The 14,003-nt window shown below is 37.6% G+C and overlaps 1 protein-coding gene across 1 annotated transcript in view; it reads right to left on the bottom strand.

Annotated features, from left to right (window-relative positions):
* The window catches only part of PLCL1 (phospholipase C like 1 (inactive)), a 444,522-nt gene that overhangs the window by 18,309 nt on the left and 412,210 nt on the right, over nucleotides 1–14,003 (bottom strand). The gene's annotated exons all lie outside the window — the stretch shown is intronic.

Here is a 14,003-nt window from a genome sequence, read left to right as displayed (position 1 = left end):
GATGTATCTGTATCTATAGATATACATACATAAAAATACATGAATTTATATTACATATATATGTATGTATGTATATAGTATGTATACGTATGTGTATGTGTACATATGCATACATGTATGTGTATATTGCATAAAATGAGTGCTTGTATACCTGATACGTGTGCATGTGTGATATATACACACATATACATATAAACACGTGTGCATATATATCTATATATGTGTATATATCAATATTTCTCTATATCTATGAATATATATCTAAATATCAATATCTATATATCTCTCTATTCATCAATATCGAGAGAGAGAGAGAGAGATCATGAGTGTTTGTACTGCTGCTTATCCTTCTTTCTTGCAGAGGACCATGACATCAGGAAGCTGATTGCAAGTGAATTGGATTTAAACGAGGCAGGGCTGTGCAAAATCACCAGACTCGTTTTCTCCTCCAGAGCCATCTGTGCCCAATAGCAAGATATAGAACAGGACAACTGGAGATGACCGTGGATGCAGTGGCAGACTTTGGTCTTTTTAAACTAAGGTCTTTGCCATGTCTCAGTTTGATTAAGGCAATACCCATTCAATGATTAAGGCTAGGTAAGAAATGAGAGAACGAAGAGATTGGACTCAGTAGCCTCAAAATTCTCTTCCAGCTCTAAATCTATGCTCCTCTGATGCTATGAATTGAATTGAATTCCTCCAGAATGTTTCTCAACAGTAAAACAGGTCTGAGCCCCTGCTTCAATCGTCTTTGTATCTGATGCTATTCAACGAGACAAATGTTTGTAGATGGCAGACTTCAGGGATAATGAGAACATACACATATTGATTTCAAGCAACGATATCATTCATGCATGGGCTGCTACAAACTGCATTCAGAATAAACTTCCCCCTGAATTCTTGGATTAATCACAGTTTCCTAAATATGGCAGCATTTTCAGAAGAAAGGACAGTGTTATATTTCCAGTGAATGCTGAAGCACACAAGACACCAAAATCTATATTACACATACATATTTTCTCCCTACCACTCTGTAAGTGTCTAATATTTCTAAAGCTTCTTAATTACAAATTAATTGACCAATGCATCACAAGAATTCTCTCTTGGCCACCAATCAGCTGTGTGTATGCTCAAGCACCAGACTGTGTCAGTTCTGGTAAACAGAAGTCAGTTTCTCTAGAAAACAATAGCAAATTGGGGAAAACAATTTGTACCAGCTCACAAGAACATGACAGCATCACCTCCTGATAACCCAGAAGACAAAACGTCCTTGCTGCTTAACACAGGGAGAAAAAATAGAAAAGGCAGAAGCTAAATGAGGAGGGACCAAAGGCAGTCAATGCTCGTGACATACTAGCTACGATTAAGCACGAATCCCTCTTGCCAGGATTCTAATGCCTTTTTTTTAAAAGAAGCAACAAGATGTCAGACTATATCTCAACAGCCAAAGATTGACAATTGACTAACTTGCCCTTGTCCCTTTCCCATCCCTACTCCTCACTCCCAATGAGCAAAATGGTAAACGTGAGCAAAATGGTAAAATAGATACTCCAACTTATTCTCCCCTTTTTAATGGCTGCCTCTCTCTTCTCTTGCTGCATAAATCCAGGGGCTCTCCCTGACAAAAAAAAAATGCTGTTATAAATATTTGGTGCATATGGAGCACTTCTTTTTGCTAATAACCTCTTTGTCGTATACATCTCTTATGGAATTCTGTGGGTCAAAAATTTTGGACATTTCAGTGACTTTATTTGCGAATTTCTGATTTTACAGAATGTTTGTACCAATATACAGCTCCCCCAATGTGTTAATGTACCTGTCTTTCGATATGTAATCCCAAATTGTACTCTTGCTGAAGCATTCCTATCTTACTATCTCCCTAATGCAGTCCTCACCATGGTTATTTCAAAACTTCCTTCTCTTTAAGCCTCTAATCCCACAGCCTACCTCCATATACGAGATCAACATTACTGAATAGATCAAAGGCATCCTACATGAGTATTCCTATCTCCACTCTTCTATACCCCATAATTCCTCCATTTGTTCTTTTTTTAAAACATCTGAGTAGACATTTTTTTAAGCTGAGTAGCTAGGTGGCACAGTGAATAGAGAATGCTATGTCTGGAGTCAGAAAGACCTGTGTTCAAATCTAGCCTCAGACACTAACTAGCTGTGTGAACCTGGGCAAGTCACTTTACCTCTGCCTCAGTTTCCTCATCTGTAAAATGGAGTAATAATAGTACCTATCTCCCAGGATTGTTATGAGGACCAAAAAAGGTAAAAATTGTAAAGTGTTTAAAATAGTGCCTGATACATAGCAAGTGCTATATAAATATTAGTTATTTTTGTTTTCTCACTCAAGCTAGAAGTGCAGTAGTCACTAATGGGCTCAGTCTCATTGCTAATAATCATGGAAGCTTTGACCTGCTTCATTTATGACCTGAACCAATTCACCCTTTCTCCATGTTCCCAGGAGTTCCCATGTGGCTCCACATCCCCAGAGGCTAACCATATTAGTGCCAGACTTAATAATGACATGTGATCAGCTTTAACCCTATGGAAGCTTAGAGCTCTTAAATTCCAACAATTCACCAGTATTGGGGATTACAGGCACGCATCACCACAACTGGCCTCTATGGTTTTTTTTCCTTCTTGCCAAAGTTGAGGTTATCATCTGTGCCTTTGATCTCTTCCCCTGGGGTCACCACTGGGCCTTCACTTCATCAGGCATCCACTCGGACAAACTTATCTTCATTCTTTATCTCTCTACTGGAGCTTGAAGAAGGAGGAGAAGAAAGAGAAAAAAGAGGAAGAAAAAGAGGAGGAAGAGAAGAAGGAGAAGGAGAAAAATCTTTTCTTGACCCTGAAATCACCTAAAACTGTCACCCTACCTCTTTCTTCCCTTTCACTGCCAAGTTTCTAGAAAGAGTACTCTATCTTCCCTTCTGCTTTCTCAAAGTTCCCTCCCTCTCCTCTACCCCTTGCAACCTATCTTCTGCTTATAATATTCTCCTGAAGCTTCTCTTTCATATGTTTCAGGCAACCTAACCTAGAGTATTGTAATCTCACCCTGGCACCTCTAGCTTCTATGCATTTACATATGCCATCCTCCATCCCTAATATAGACTCAGTCACCATCTACTGAAATCTTTCCTCATCCAGGTCCCAGTTCAGGTGCCACATAGGCTCCTCAAAAAATCTCAGAGTCTGAAGGTAGGTTGGAGGTCATCTAGTATAAGCTGCATCTGTACAAGAATATCACCTATGATATTCCCAAAAAGTGTTCATCCAATCTCTACTTGATATTCCCATACCACTTTGGGGCAGCTCTAGTTAATAGTGATTTTTTAAAATTGTTCTATGGGGTTTTCTTGGCAAGGATAATGTAGTAACATGTCACTTCCTTCTCCAGTTAGCATATCATTAAGCATACCAACATACACGGGGTAGGGGGGGCCTGCTATCACAGGTTCCTAGATCTGCATTCATGAAAGGAAAGCATCTTTCAAGGGGTTAACAGTCACTTTAATCAAGCACTTGTATCATTCCTTTAACCAAGTACATATGTCATTCAGTTAGTGCAGGGAGTCAGCACCCTGAATTTCAAAGAAAATACAGAGAAATCAAAAGATCAAGAGACACGGCTTCCTCTGCCTGAATTCGACAGACAATTGGACCCCAACTGTCTGATCATAGTTACCAGAGAGGGAAGCATGACATCTGGGTTCTCAAAGCCAGGGCAGATCTTTTACCAGCTTCCCAGAGTCTTCCTCTGGCATGCAAACCTTTTTACAAAAACTAAGCCCCAAAGTAAAATGTATACCTTTTTAGAGCCAGATGGCATTCCAACCCTTTGACCTAGTGCCTCAATAGAAAAAACAAAAGGTTCTTGGAACCTTCCTACAAAATAACTCCCCTAAGCAAACTTCCCACAATGGGCAGGCCCATCAATGGGTGGGAAAAGTCTTTAGTCACATTAAAATAATTAACAATACAAATATACACACTGTTTCTAGTTAAAGAAACTCTTGTTTCTGTACTTTACTCCTTGTAAAGACTCTTGATTGATAAAGGTAAGATTCAATCAGAGGCATTTGATTATACTAAAATAAAAACAGCAAAAGATCCTATATTGATTGCCATCACAGTTAAGACAAATGGAGGTTAAGTGACTTGCCCAGGGTCAGTCAGCTAATGTCTGAGACCAGATTTGGACTCAGATCTTCCTGACACTAGGCCCAGTTTTATATACTGAGAGATCTAACTGCCTCTTTAATGTTTCTTTAATCTTAATTAGATATTAGTTATTAATCTTATTAGATACAAGCCATAATTCTAGCCCATTGAGATTTTTTAGGAAACTTATCCTGTCATTAATGCTAACTGTACCTCGCCATTTCTTGGTTATCTGTATATATGATAAGCATGCCATTCATCTTTGACTTTATATTAAATAGTTCAGGACCAAGGACAGAATCATTATATATACAAAATAATTCTACTAGACTTCCTTCCAAGATGACAATGACTCATTTAGGACTATTCTTTGAACTACTTCATTCAATGAGTTTCAAGCTAAGCTAATTATATTTTTGGCTAGCCAGCATCAGCCATCTTGTCCACAAGGATTTCATGTGAATTAGAGACAGAGATGAGATAAAGATAGAGATGATAGTGATAGAGATCATAAAGATACAGTTGGATTGGGCACTGACCTCAGTTAAAATTAGAGATTTTTGCTATGCTGTATGTTTTGAGGTCCCACCTATCTCTAGAAGCAGAAGAAGCAGCCAGAGAAGATAAAGCATTTTCACACATCCTTTTCTTAACTCTACTGTATTTTTGTCTAGCTGACACCCTTCCTACATGAGTATTCATATAGCCCTATCTGGGCTAAACTGGTTCTTTGTTTCTAGTCAGTGAACTCAATGAGACAAAGCTATCAGTGCCATAAGCTTTCTAGAACCATTTTTCTCCAACATTGAGCTCTGAGCATGGAGAACTAGGCTTTGATGGATTCATTCCCCTTTTAAGCTCCCTTCTTTTTCCTGTTCCTCCTCTATATTCCATAGATTAATCCTTTTCAACTGTCTAACCATAACTTAAAGATGGAGACTTGTCCTTGCCTCCTGATTCCTAGGTCGAGAAATACCTTTCTCTCCTCAGGCTTCAGGATGCAAAACATTTGAAGTCATCTCAACAGTCATTCTTAGGAGTTTAAAGTTCCAAATCCTTAAAATGTCTGACTCTTTCTTAATGCTGGCCTAATCTAAATATCCTGATTATTTAAAATATTTCCCTAGTTTCCTGTAACATTGGTATGACTTTTTATTGGTGAAACTGATTTCTCTATCTAAAATCCTACAGATCAAGGAATCTTAATCTGGGTTCATGGTCCTCTTGGTCTGTTGATAGATTTCAGGAGACATATGAAGTTTTATGGGAAATTCAGCATTTCCTTTAACACTTAAAGGCATTATTCTGAAGTGTCCATGAGTTTCACCAAAATGCCAGAGGATCCCATGACACAGAATGGTTAAAAACTTTTCTATAGATATATAGAACTGAGCCTCCTCTTTGCTGGACCTGTAAGGTTTCAAAACCAAGAAATCTAAGCCACCATATTTCTCCTCCCCATCTTCAAGTCCCTAAGATGCACCTAACAAAAGCTACCCCTTTCAAGTTGAACTCCCCTTTCTATCCCAATTTCCAGGCCTCCAGGAGGTCCTCCTATGAGTTTCTGGTTTCTGAGCCTCCATTCATTCCTAGATAAACCGGACAGCCAGAGTTCAAGAAAATATAGACACCTTTGCTTTGTCCTTCTTCTGATTCTCAACCTTCTACCTGGAAACCTAAGTTTCTGGGTCATAGCTCAGGACTCTTTTATTGGGAAATTACTTTTGGGACTCCAGCTTTAAACAATGACAGTATGACACAAATCATTCACAAAATTAATACTCAAAAGTAAATAACTTACCACTCCCAATACCAGCATCATCTGGAACCACCAAATTATCATATTAGCCCTAAACATTGATTATTTACATTTTTTCCAAAGTTTGAGAAAATGGAATATAGATATCTTCTATGGATAACTACAGATGTTGATTATTCTCTCCAAAATAAATATAGAAAAAATGAATGATGCATAAGATTATTTTAGCAACCAAGAAATTAATTTAAGTTTGGTTGCAGACTAGACTAGAGAATGTGTACTTCAGTTCCTTCCCCTCTTTGAAGTGGTGGGGGAATGTGAATGTGGAATATTATATATCCTGTCAGAAACGATTAATTGTTTTTGCTTAACTGGTATATTTTTCCTATTTTAAAAAATCTTTTGTACAAGGAATGACTTACTGGGTAGAGAAAGAGAAGATTCAAAACTGAAGATAATACAAAATCAAGATAAATCAATAAAAATAAGTTTTTTTCAAAATAAATTTATTCATTGAACATAAAAAGAATGCAATGGAACATGTTTAACAAAAACAAACCTGAGAGTGACATGGATAATGAACTTGACTGAGTTAATATGTAGAAGATTTTGAATAATTCCAAAAAGTACTTTAATATCAAAGAAATAAATCTTCTCTCTCCCTATTTCTTACTCAAATAAAAATACTTGCATTTTGATACTTCCTTTCTGTAAGAAGCAAATACATAGACAATTGAACCTTGATTTACCTGAAAGACCTGACTTGTTTGAAAACTTTTCTTGCCTGGTTAACTATGGCAGGGATAGGAGGGGGGTTAGGAAGAGGAAATTTAACGAAAAAGTCGTTATTGGCAATCCAGTTTACGTCCTACCTTATTAAATATGATATGCTGAACACAACTGAAAGGGTAAAGTTGTACAAATGAAATGGTCTTGAAACTCAAAACATCCAAAGCAGAATTCATCTTCCATGCTAAACCTAGCCCTTTCACATGTCACTATTTCTATAAAGAACACTACCATCCCCCTATGTCACCTAGGTTTATAGAAGTTTGGAATTCACCCTAAACTTCTCTCTTAACTTCCACATTCAATCAGTTTTCAAGTCTAGTCAATTCTTCTTTCATAACCCTTCTTTCACATCCATCCTCCTTCTCTCCACACTGACAGGCAAAGTCCTAATCAGGTCCCTTCCATTCTAATAAACTAAGGTCTGTTCTTTAGGAATGGGGGTGGGGGGCGCAGCAGGAAGAGGGGAGGGGAGAGATTCTGACTTACCTTTAGAAAGTAAGTTCCCTGAAGGCAGGAACTGCTTTTGCCTTTCCTTAGCACAATGTCAAATACATACCAATTGGCTAATTGATTGAGTTAAGCTCTAAGAGACTCCTGAAGACCTTCTCCATTCAAAGATTTTATTTGTACTGCTCTTAGCACATATTCACAAAGTTGTCTCATTGCTTCTTGCAGTACCATAACAGCAAAAATAATTACTAGCATTTATATAGCTGTTTAAGATTTGGAAAATATTTTATACGTATTATTTCATTTATTCTCACAACCCTGGGAGATAGCTATTTTTATTATTCCTATTTTACGAAGGGGGAAATTGAGGCAAACAAAGGTTACATGATGCGGCCAGAGTAACAAAGTATTCGAGGCGAGATTTGAACAAAGGTCTTCCTGATTCTATGTGCAAGCACTACCCATTGCACCATCTGGCTGTCCGTTTTTTACTGATTCTCAAAAGCATTGTCTGTCTTACTATATTCTTTGTTTAGAAAGTTTTATGACAGGGCTTTGACCTCTTAGGGGATGGAGAAAGAAAGATGCTTCTTCCTTATGGAGACCACTATCCTTGTACATAGATCTGCAGTCCTCCGGAGGCATGAAGGGTTCTCCCAGGGACTTTCTGCCCTCACAACTCCATGGGGGTGAGGTCTACAACTCTCTAGGGGATAAAATACCCTTCCCCCTACTGTGATTTCATCAACAGTACAACTATCCTCTGAAACTTTGCCACTTCCCAGGCCCAGTTTAGCTAGTTATGACCTTAATTTACTGACGCTAGATGACCATCTCCCACACTTAGAATACATTCTTTTCTTATCTCCATTTCAAAGCCCTTTTCTTCCTTCTCTTCCTACTCAGGTATCATCTTTTCTGTGACACTTACCTCTATAACTCCACCTCAAATTGCCCTTTAGGTCTTTGTCTATACGCCTTTTAACTTCATTTCACCCAACCACATCTTATACTTATCTGTATACATGCCCTATCCCTCCCGGTAAAATATGTGTTCCTTTAGAGCAGAGACTGCCTTATTTTAAAAAAAAAAAAAAAAACCCTGTATTCTCAGAACCTAGCAAAAATGATTTGTACAGAGTAGAGAGTTCATAAATGGTTGTTTAATAGCCAAACTGGTTTCTCTACACTCTCAAATCCATTAATGCAACACCCCCAGATGAATCTTTCTGGTACTAAGCTCTGATTACATCATTCTACTGTTCAAAATCTTCAGAAACCTGCCTAATAATATCTAAATTTCCCAGTTTGTCATCCAAAGTCCTTCACAGGGCAACTAGAAAGTATAGTGCATAGAAAGCCATCTATGGAATCAGGAAAACCTCAACATAAATCTGGCCTCAGACCTTTACTAGTTGTTGTACCCTGGGCAAGTTCCTTAACCTGTTTGCCTCAGTTTCCTTATCTGTAAAATGCGGATAATAATAACACCTACATCCCAGAGTTGTTGTAAGAATAGAATGAGATATTTATAAAGTACTTAGCACATTACCTGGCACATAGTAGGCTTTGTACAAATATTAGCTATTTAATTATTATTAGTCCAAGGCTCTTGGATTAATCTCATACTACTCCTTTTCATGTCTCCTGTAACTCCTTCCAAAAAGGACTACTCCATACCCTCTGAAAGAGTCCCATGTTTTCCTATGTCTGTGCCTTTGGTGACTTTATTTAACTAAATGGCTGTGGTATTCCAGTTTTACCTGCTGAATTCTTCCCATGTTCTAAAGCTCAGATTAAATGTTACCTCCTCCATAAAATCTCCTCTCCTCCAGGGTCATATCTCCTTCTCCCTCTTAAAAACTTTCATTTCACCTCAGACCCTTGACACTCACTAGCTATGTGACCTTGGGCAAGTTACTTAACCCCAATTGCCTCATTCTGGGTCATCTCCAGTCATCCTGATGAATATCTGGTCACTGGACTCAGATGGCTCTGGAGGAGAAGTGAGGCTGGTGACCTGCTCTCCCTCACTCGAAACAAAGTCAAGTGAAAGTCATGTCATTATTTCTCTGATGGCATGGTGTTCTTCAACAACGAAGGACAAACACACACACAAAAGCTTTCATAGCACTCTGGGCCTCTCTTTCCTTATCTATCATGTTCATCTAATCATAAACTTTGAACCAGAAGGAATCTTAAAGGTCATCAAGTCCAACCCTTTTATTTCATGTAAAAGGAAACTGAGGTTGAGAGGAGTTAACTATCCTTGTCCAAGGAATAATAAATGGCTTAGGCAAAATTTAAACTCTGATCTTCTTAGCTTAAAGCCCATTGCTCTATCTACCACCCAACCATTCAAATTAACTCAATTCAACATTTATTCAAGCATCTATTAAGTACTTACTATGTGCAACATTCTAAGACAGATGCTGAGGATACAAAGATAAAAGTGACAATGTCCCTGCTCCCAAGGCACTAATATTCTCCGGGAAAGCTGTAGCATGTACTCATATTAGTAAGAGAAAAGTCAACATAGCATCAATTCAAAATAATCTGTTAAAGAAAAGGACTAATGATCAGGCATATCAGGAAAGATCTCATGCAGGATATATAGCACCTGAGCAGGACCTCATAGGGAGCTTACAATTTTCAGAGGTGGAAGGAAATAGTGCCAGGCAGATTCCAGGAAAACCTATGGAAAGGAGCTAAGGCAGACACAGAATGGCATGCATGACTGTCACATAGAATATGTGAGGGGAGTCGTGATATATACTCTTTCCTACTAGATGGTAAGCCCCTTTGGGTTGGGATCGTGTCCTCTTCTGGTCAGTATGGGTAGAGCGGTGGATAGATTACTGTATTTGGAGTCAAATAAGTCATAGCTTTAAATCCTGCCTCCAGTATCTACCTGTGTAACTGTGGGCAAATCACTTAAATAATACATGTGAAGTTCTTTATAAACCTGAAACTGCTATATAAATGTGAACTTTCTATTCCTATTCTCCTGCGATTCCTCCACAATGCCTACCACACATCTCATATGTTGGCATCCACTAAATGCTGTGCTAAAGCCCACTGAAGTAAAAGGCAAAAGATTTAGAGGATCTGAAAAGAAATCTAGAATTCAACAGACCCTGTTCCCTCACCCTACATTACACTTTGAGTGCATGACTTTAGTTAAATAATATACAATAATCTATATCAGATAAAATAGTCCTCAGAAATATTAAGATGACCAACAGTAGAAATGTAACTGGCCCTCAAAGATCTCTTGCATACTAAATAAAATTTATTGCTATCCACAACTCAAAATAAGACCAGAAGTGCAAAATCATAGGTGAGAATGTTCCAGATATAAATACCCTAGCCACTTACAAATCAATCACTGACTTTATCCTGTGTGTACCAAGGCTAGAATTTTTGAGTTCCTAATGTTTTCATCTGAGCCAAATTTCTAAAAAACTGAATACATGAAAAAATACTACTGTGCAATGAATGACAACAAAAATACATGAAGGTGACATTTTACTCAGTAAACATTTGATATTCTAGATGTTTTCATGAAAATCAGAACTATATGCATTTGACTTTACAGGAGAGTGATACAAAGTGAAAGATGGAGACCAGCCAACATTCCCCAACAAGGGAAGTAATGCAGAGTTAAATATCAAGTAAATTTAATTTTTAAATGACATCCATTAATTAGTACTTGTCCAATTAATAACTCATATCTCTTGAAATTTGAAAGACTTGTGGTATTGACACACCATGTCACATTACGTGAATTCATAGTCTGAGGACAATCAAGATGGCTCCCTCTAGTGATTATACAGTGAGTGGTGCACAATGGTACTCAGTGTTGGACAATCAATGAAAGCCAGAGTGATTTGGGTTTAAGGCATGGTCTTTAAGAAAGAAATCTAGCCTGTTAGCCCCAAGATATCTTGTGAGGTTTCAGGGATCAAAATTTACATTCCTTTTGGCAGAGCACTGGAAGGTAAGGGTATTATATTTTATGTGGACAGAGGAGAAGGAAAGGGAAAGATGGGAAGGGGAGGGGAAGGAAGGGGAGAAGGGGAAGAGAGAGAAGTGGGGGAAGGAGAAAGGGGAAGGGAGGGGAAAGGAATGAATAGTGACTTTGCACAGCCCTCTCTCACTTAAATCAATTCGCTTGCAAGTCATGGCATCTTCCAGATGTCAAACAAGATACGAATGAGAATGAAATGGGGAAGGGGGTAATTAGGAGGTAGGAGTAGTCAAAATTTATGAAACTACTAATACTTCAAAAACTTGTGACTTCATCAGTGTTATAGGCACTCCTTCCACCAAAGCAGATCACAACTTCCCACTCTAGCCCCCAAACTTAGTAAATGGCCTTGCATAAGATTCTGAGAATAAAAACATACAATCTTGCAACCAATACAGTGATAAGTCTATGATAACATATCTAGGCTGACTCTTAAACAACAAATACATGCTTCTGTAGTCAAGTCCTTATCTAGCTGAGAACTTATCAGAACTTGTGCTAGTCTGGGATAGCCTTCAAAATATCACAGTGATGGTGGCTGGTTGTTGTCCTTCATCCCCCAAGAGGACCAAAATGACATCACTATGTTGGAGTCAAGCCGCAATGAATCATCAGAATATACCACTATTAACACTTACATGTTGCTTTACAAAGTATTTTCTTTACAACATTCCTGCGAGGTGAATATTAAAGGATTATTGTCCTCATTTTACAGATAAAGAACCTAAACTTTGGAAAGATTAAGCGACTTGCCCAGGACAACCTTGTGGCAAAAGTCTCCTGATTCCAAGTCCTGTGACTTTTCCATTATATCACATTTGCAGTAAGGTGGCACAATGGATAGAGTGAGGAAGACTTCAGTTCAAATCTAACATGACATAAGCAAGTCACTTAACCTCTGTTTGCCTTAGTTTCCTCAACTGTAAATAAGGATAATAATGGCACCTACCTCCCTGTGTTATAAGCATCCAATTGTAAAATGCTTTTGCACGTTGTCTGGTGTATAATAAATGTTACATAAAAGTTACTATTACTGTTATTGTCTCCATCTGCATTTCACAAGGATTCCTAGCTTCCCACACACGGCAACAACCTGGTTTGGAAACTATCATTTGGAAGCTCAAAGGAAGCACATAGTTCTTCATTCTTAGCAGTCAATAGTGAAAGTATTCAAAAAGTTTAATATTTTTCCATTGATAGTATTGGTGGTAAATTTCCTTTTCTTTAGCCCATGATTGTTAGAGATATATGTTTTGCATTTTAAGCATTTCAACTTACTGGAGGGAAAAGCATGGAAATCAAAATCATTTGGGCACTTAAAAAAAATAAATAACCCTTCCTTGGGCAGTAAAGCAAGGTTCCGACTAGCAGTCTCATGTAAAAGGGTACTGAAAATAAAAACCATCATTCTCCATGCTGACACAGAAACTTTCATTAGAGAATCTCAAAATATTTTAATGCCCCTTCCAAAGGGCTTGTTTCCATAATTATCATATCAGGATAACTAAAATGTTCTGTATAAAACACAGAAGTGTTGCTCTTTTCTGGAAATTTTTAGACAGCTGTTTCATTTGAACAAGATGAAAAAGTAAAAATGATCTGGAATCATCTGTCACTCCCAAAGTTAATGGCAAACATTATCCTTTGCAACAAGCCTGTCATCTTTCTGAAGACACCATAAGCAATGTTTCTGTGAGCATGCTCTGTTTGGGGAGCCATCTGCTCGCTTGGAAATATGACTGCAAGTATAATCCACTTATAGAAAATGCCATCAGAATTGCTTCAACACCAGTGAGCTAAATGAGAGGGGGAAAACATTCAAGTTAAACTTTAAAACATGATTAAATTGAAATAAGCATTATGAGTAGTCTGCATAGTGATTCAGGTGCCCAGAACAATTTCCTTACCTCCTACTGACAAAAGAATAATTTTATGAACCAAAATGGCACCTTGTGTTTATGCTCATAGCTATTTTCTCCCTTTTTTCTGCTACTAAGATATATGTGTATAAGAAGGGGAAGGAAATTAGTGGAAATACATCTACATACATAATTTACATATATGTGTGTGTATGTACATACATATATATCCATATAAAAGCAATTTATTCTATGAACCAAAATAAGTTATATCTTGTTGATTCTCAGTTATCTCACTTCCTTCTTCTACTGATACATGTATTTATGTATAGAGAGAGACACATGCATGTACATTCATGTACCTACATCATACCTACGTTATATATATAAATATATACACCCATAATACATCATGTATATAAACCATTCTATAAACTAAAATAAATCAGTCCTTGTTGATTCTGTTAGCTGTCATTGTTCTGTTAGATATAAATATAGATGTATTCATGTCTATACTTACATATGTATATTCACATATTCACACTCCCCCGACACTTCCACCACAGTTCAAACCTGTGGCTTCATTAGAGAAATTGCCCTACTAAGAACACTGACTCCTCTAATGCAGATCAGTGGTTGATCTGTAACTTGTGGTCTTAAAAGATAACCTGGGACACTAAGAGGTTAAGTGAGTTGCGCAGGGTCAACACAGCCAGATGTGTGAGAGGGAAGACTTGAATCTGGGACTTTCTGAGTGTTTCTCCATCCTCTCTGAGTGTCCTTTTTGAGATCATAGAATCTAAAAGTTGGAATGGACCTCAGAGGTCATCTAATATGAACCTTGCTTAAAATGTGATAAGAAATAACATTTAATTTCAACAAATTGGCAAAACTAAACATATTTAGTTACATGTCAGATGAAATTTTAATAAGTAAA

This window comes from Notamacropus eugenii, chromosome 5, assembly GCF_028372415.1.
Source record: "Notamacropus eugenii isolate mMacEug1 chromosome 5, mMacEug1.pri_v2, whole genome shotgun sequence".
NCBI lineage: Eukaryota > Metazoa > Chordata > Mammalia > Diprotodontia > Macropodidae > Notamacropus > Notamacropus eugenii.
The sequence above is the reverse complement of the archived record's forward strand: the minus strand, read 5'-3'. Positions and strand labels throughout refer to the sequence as shown.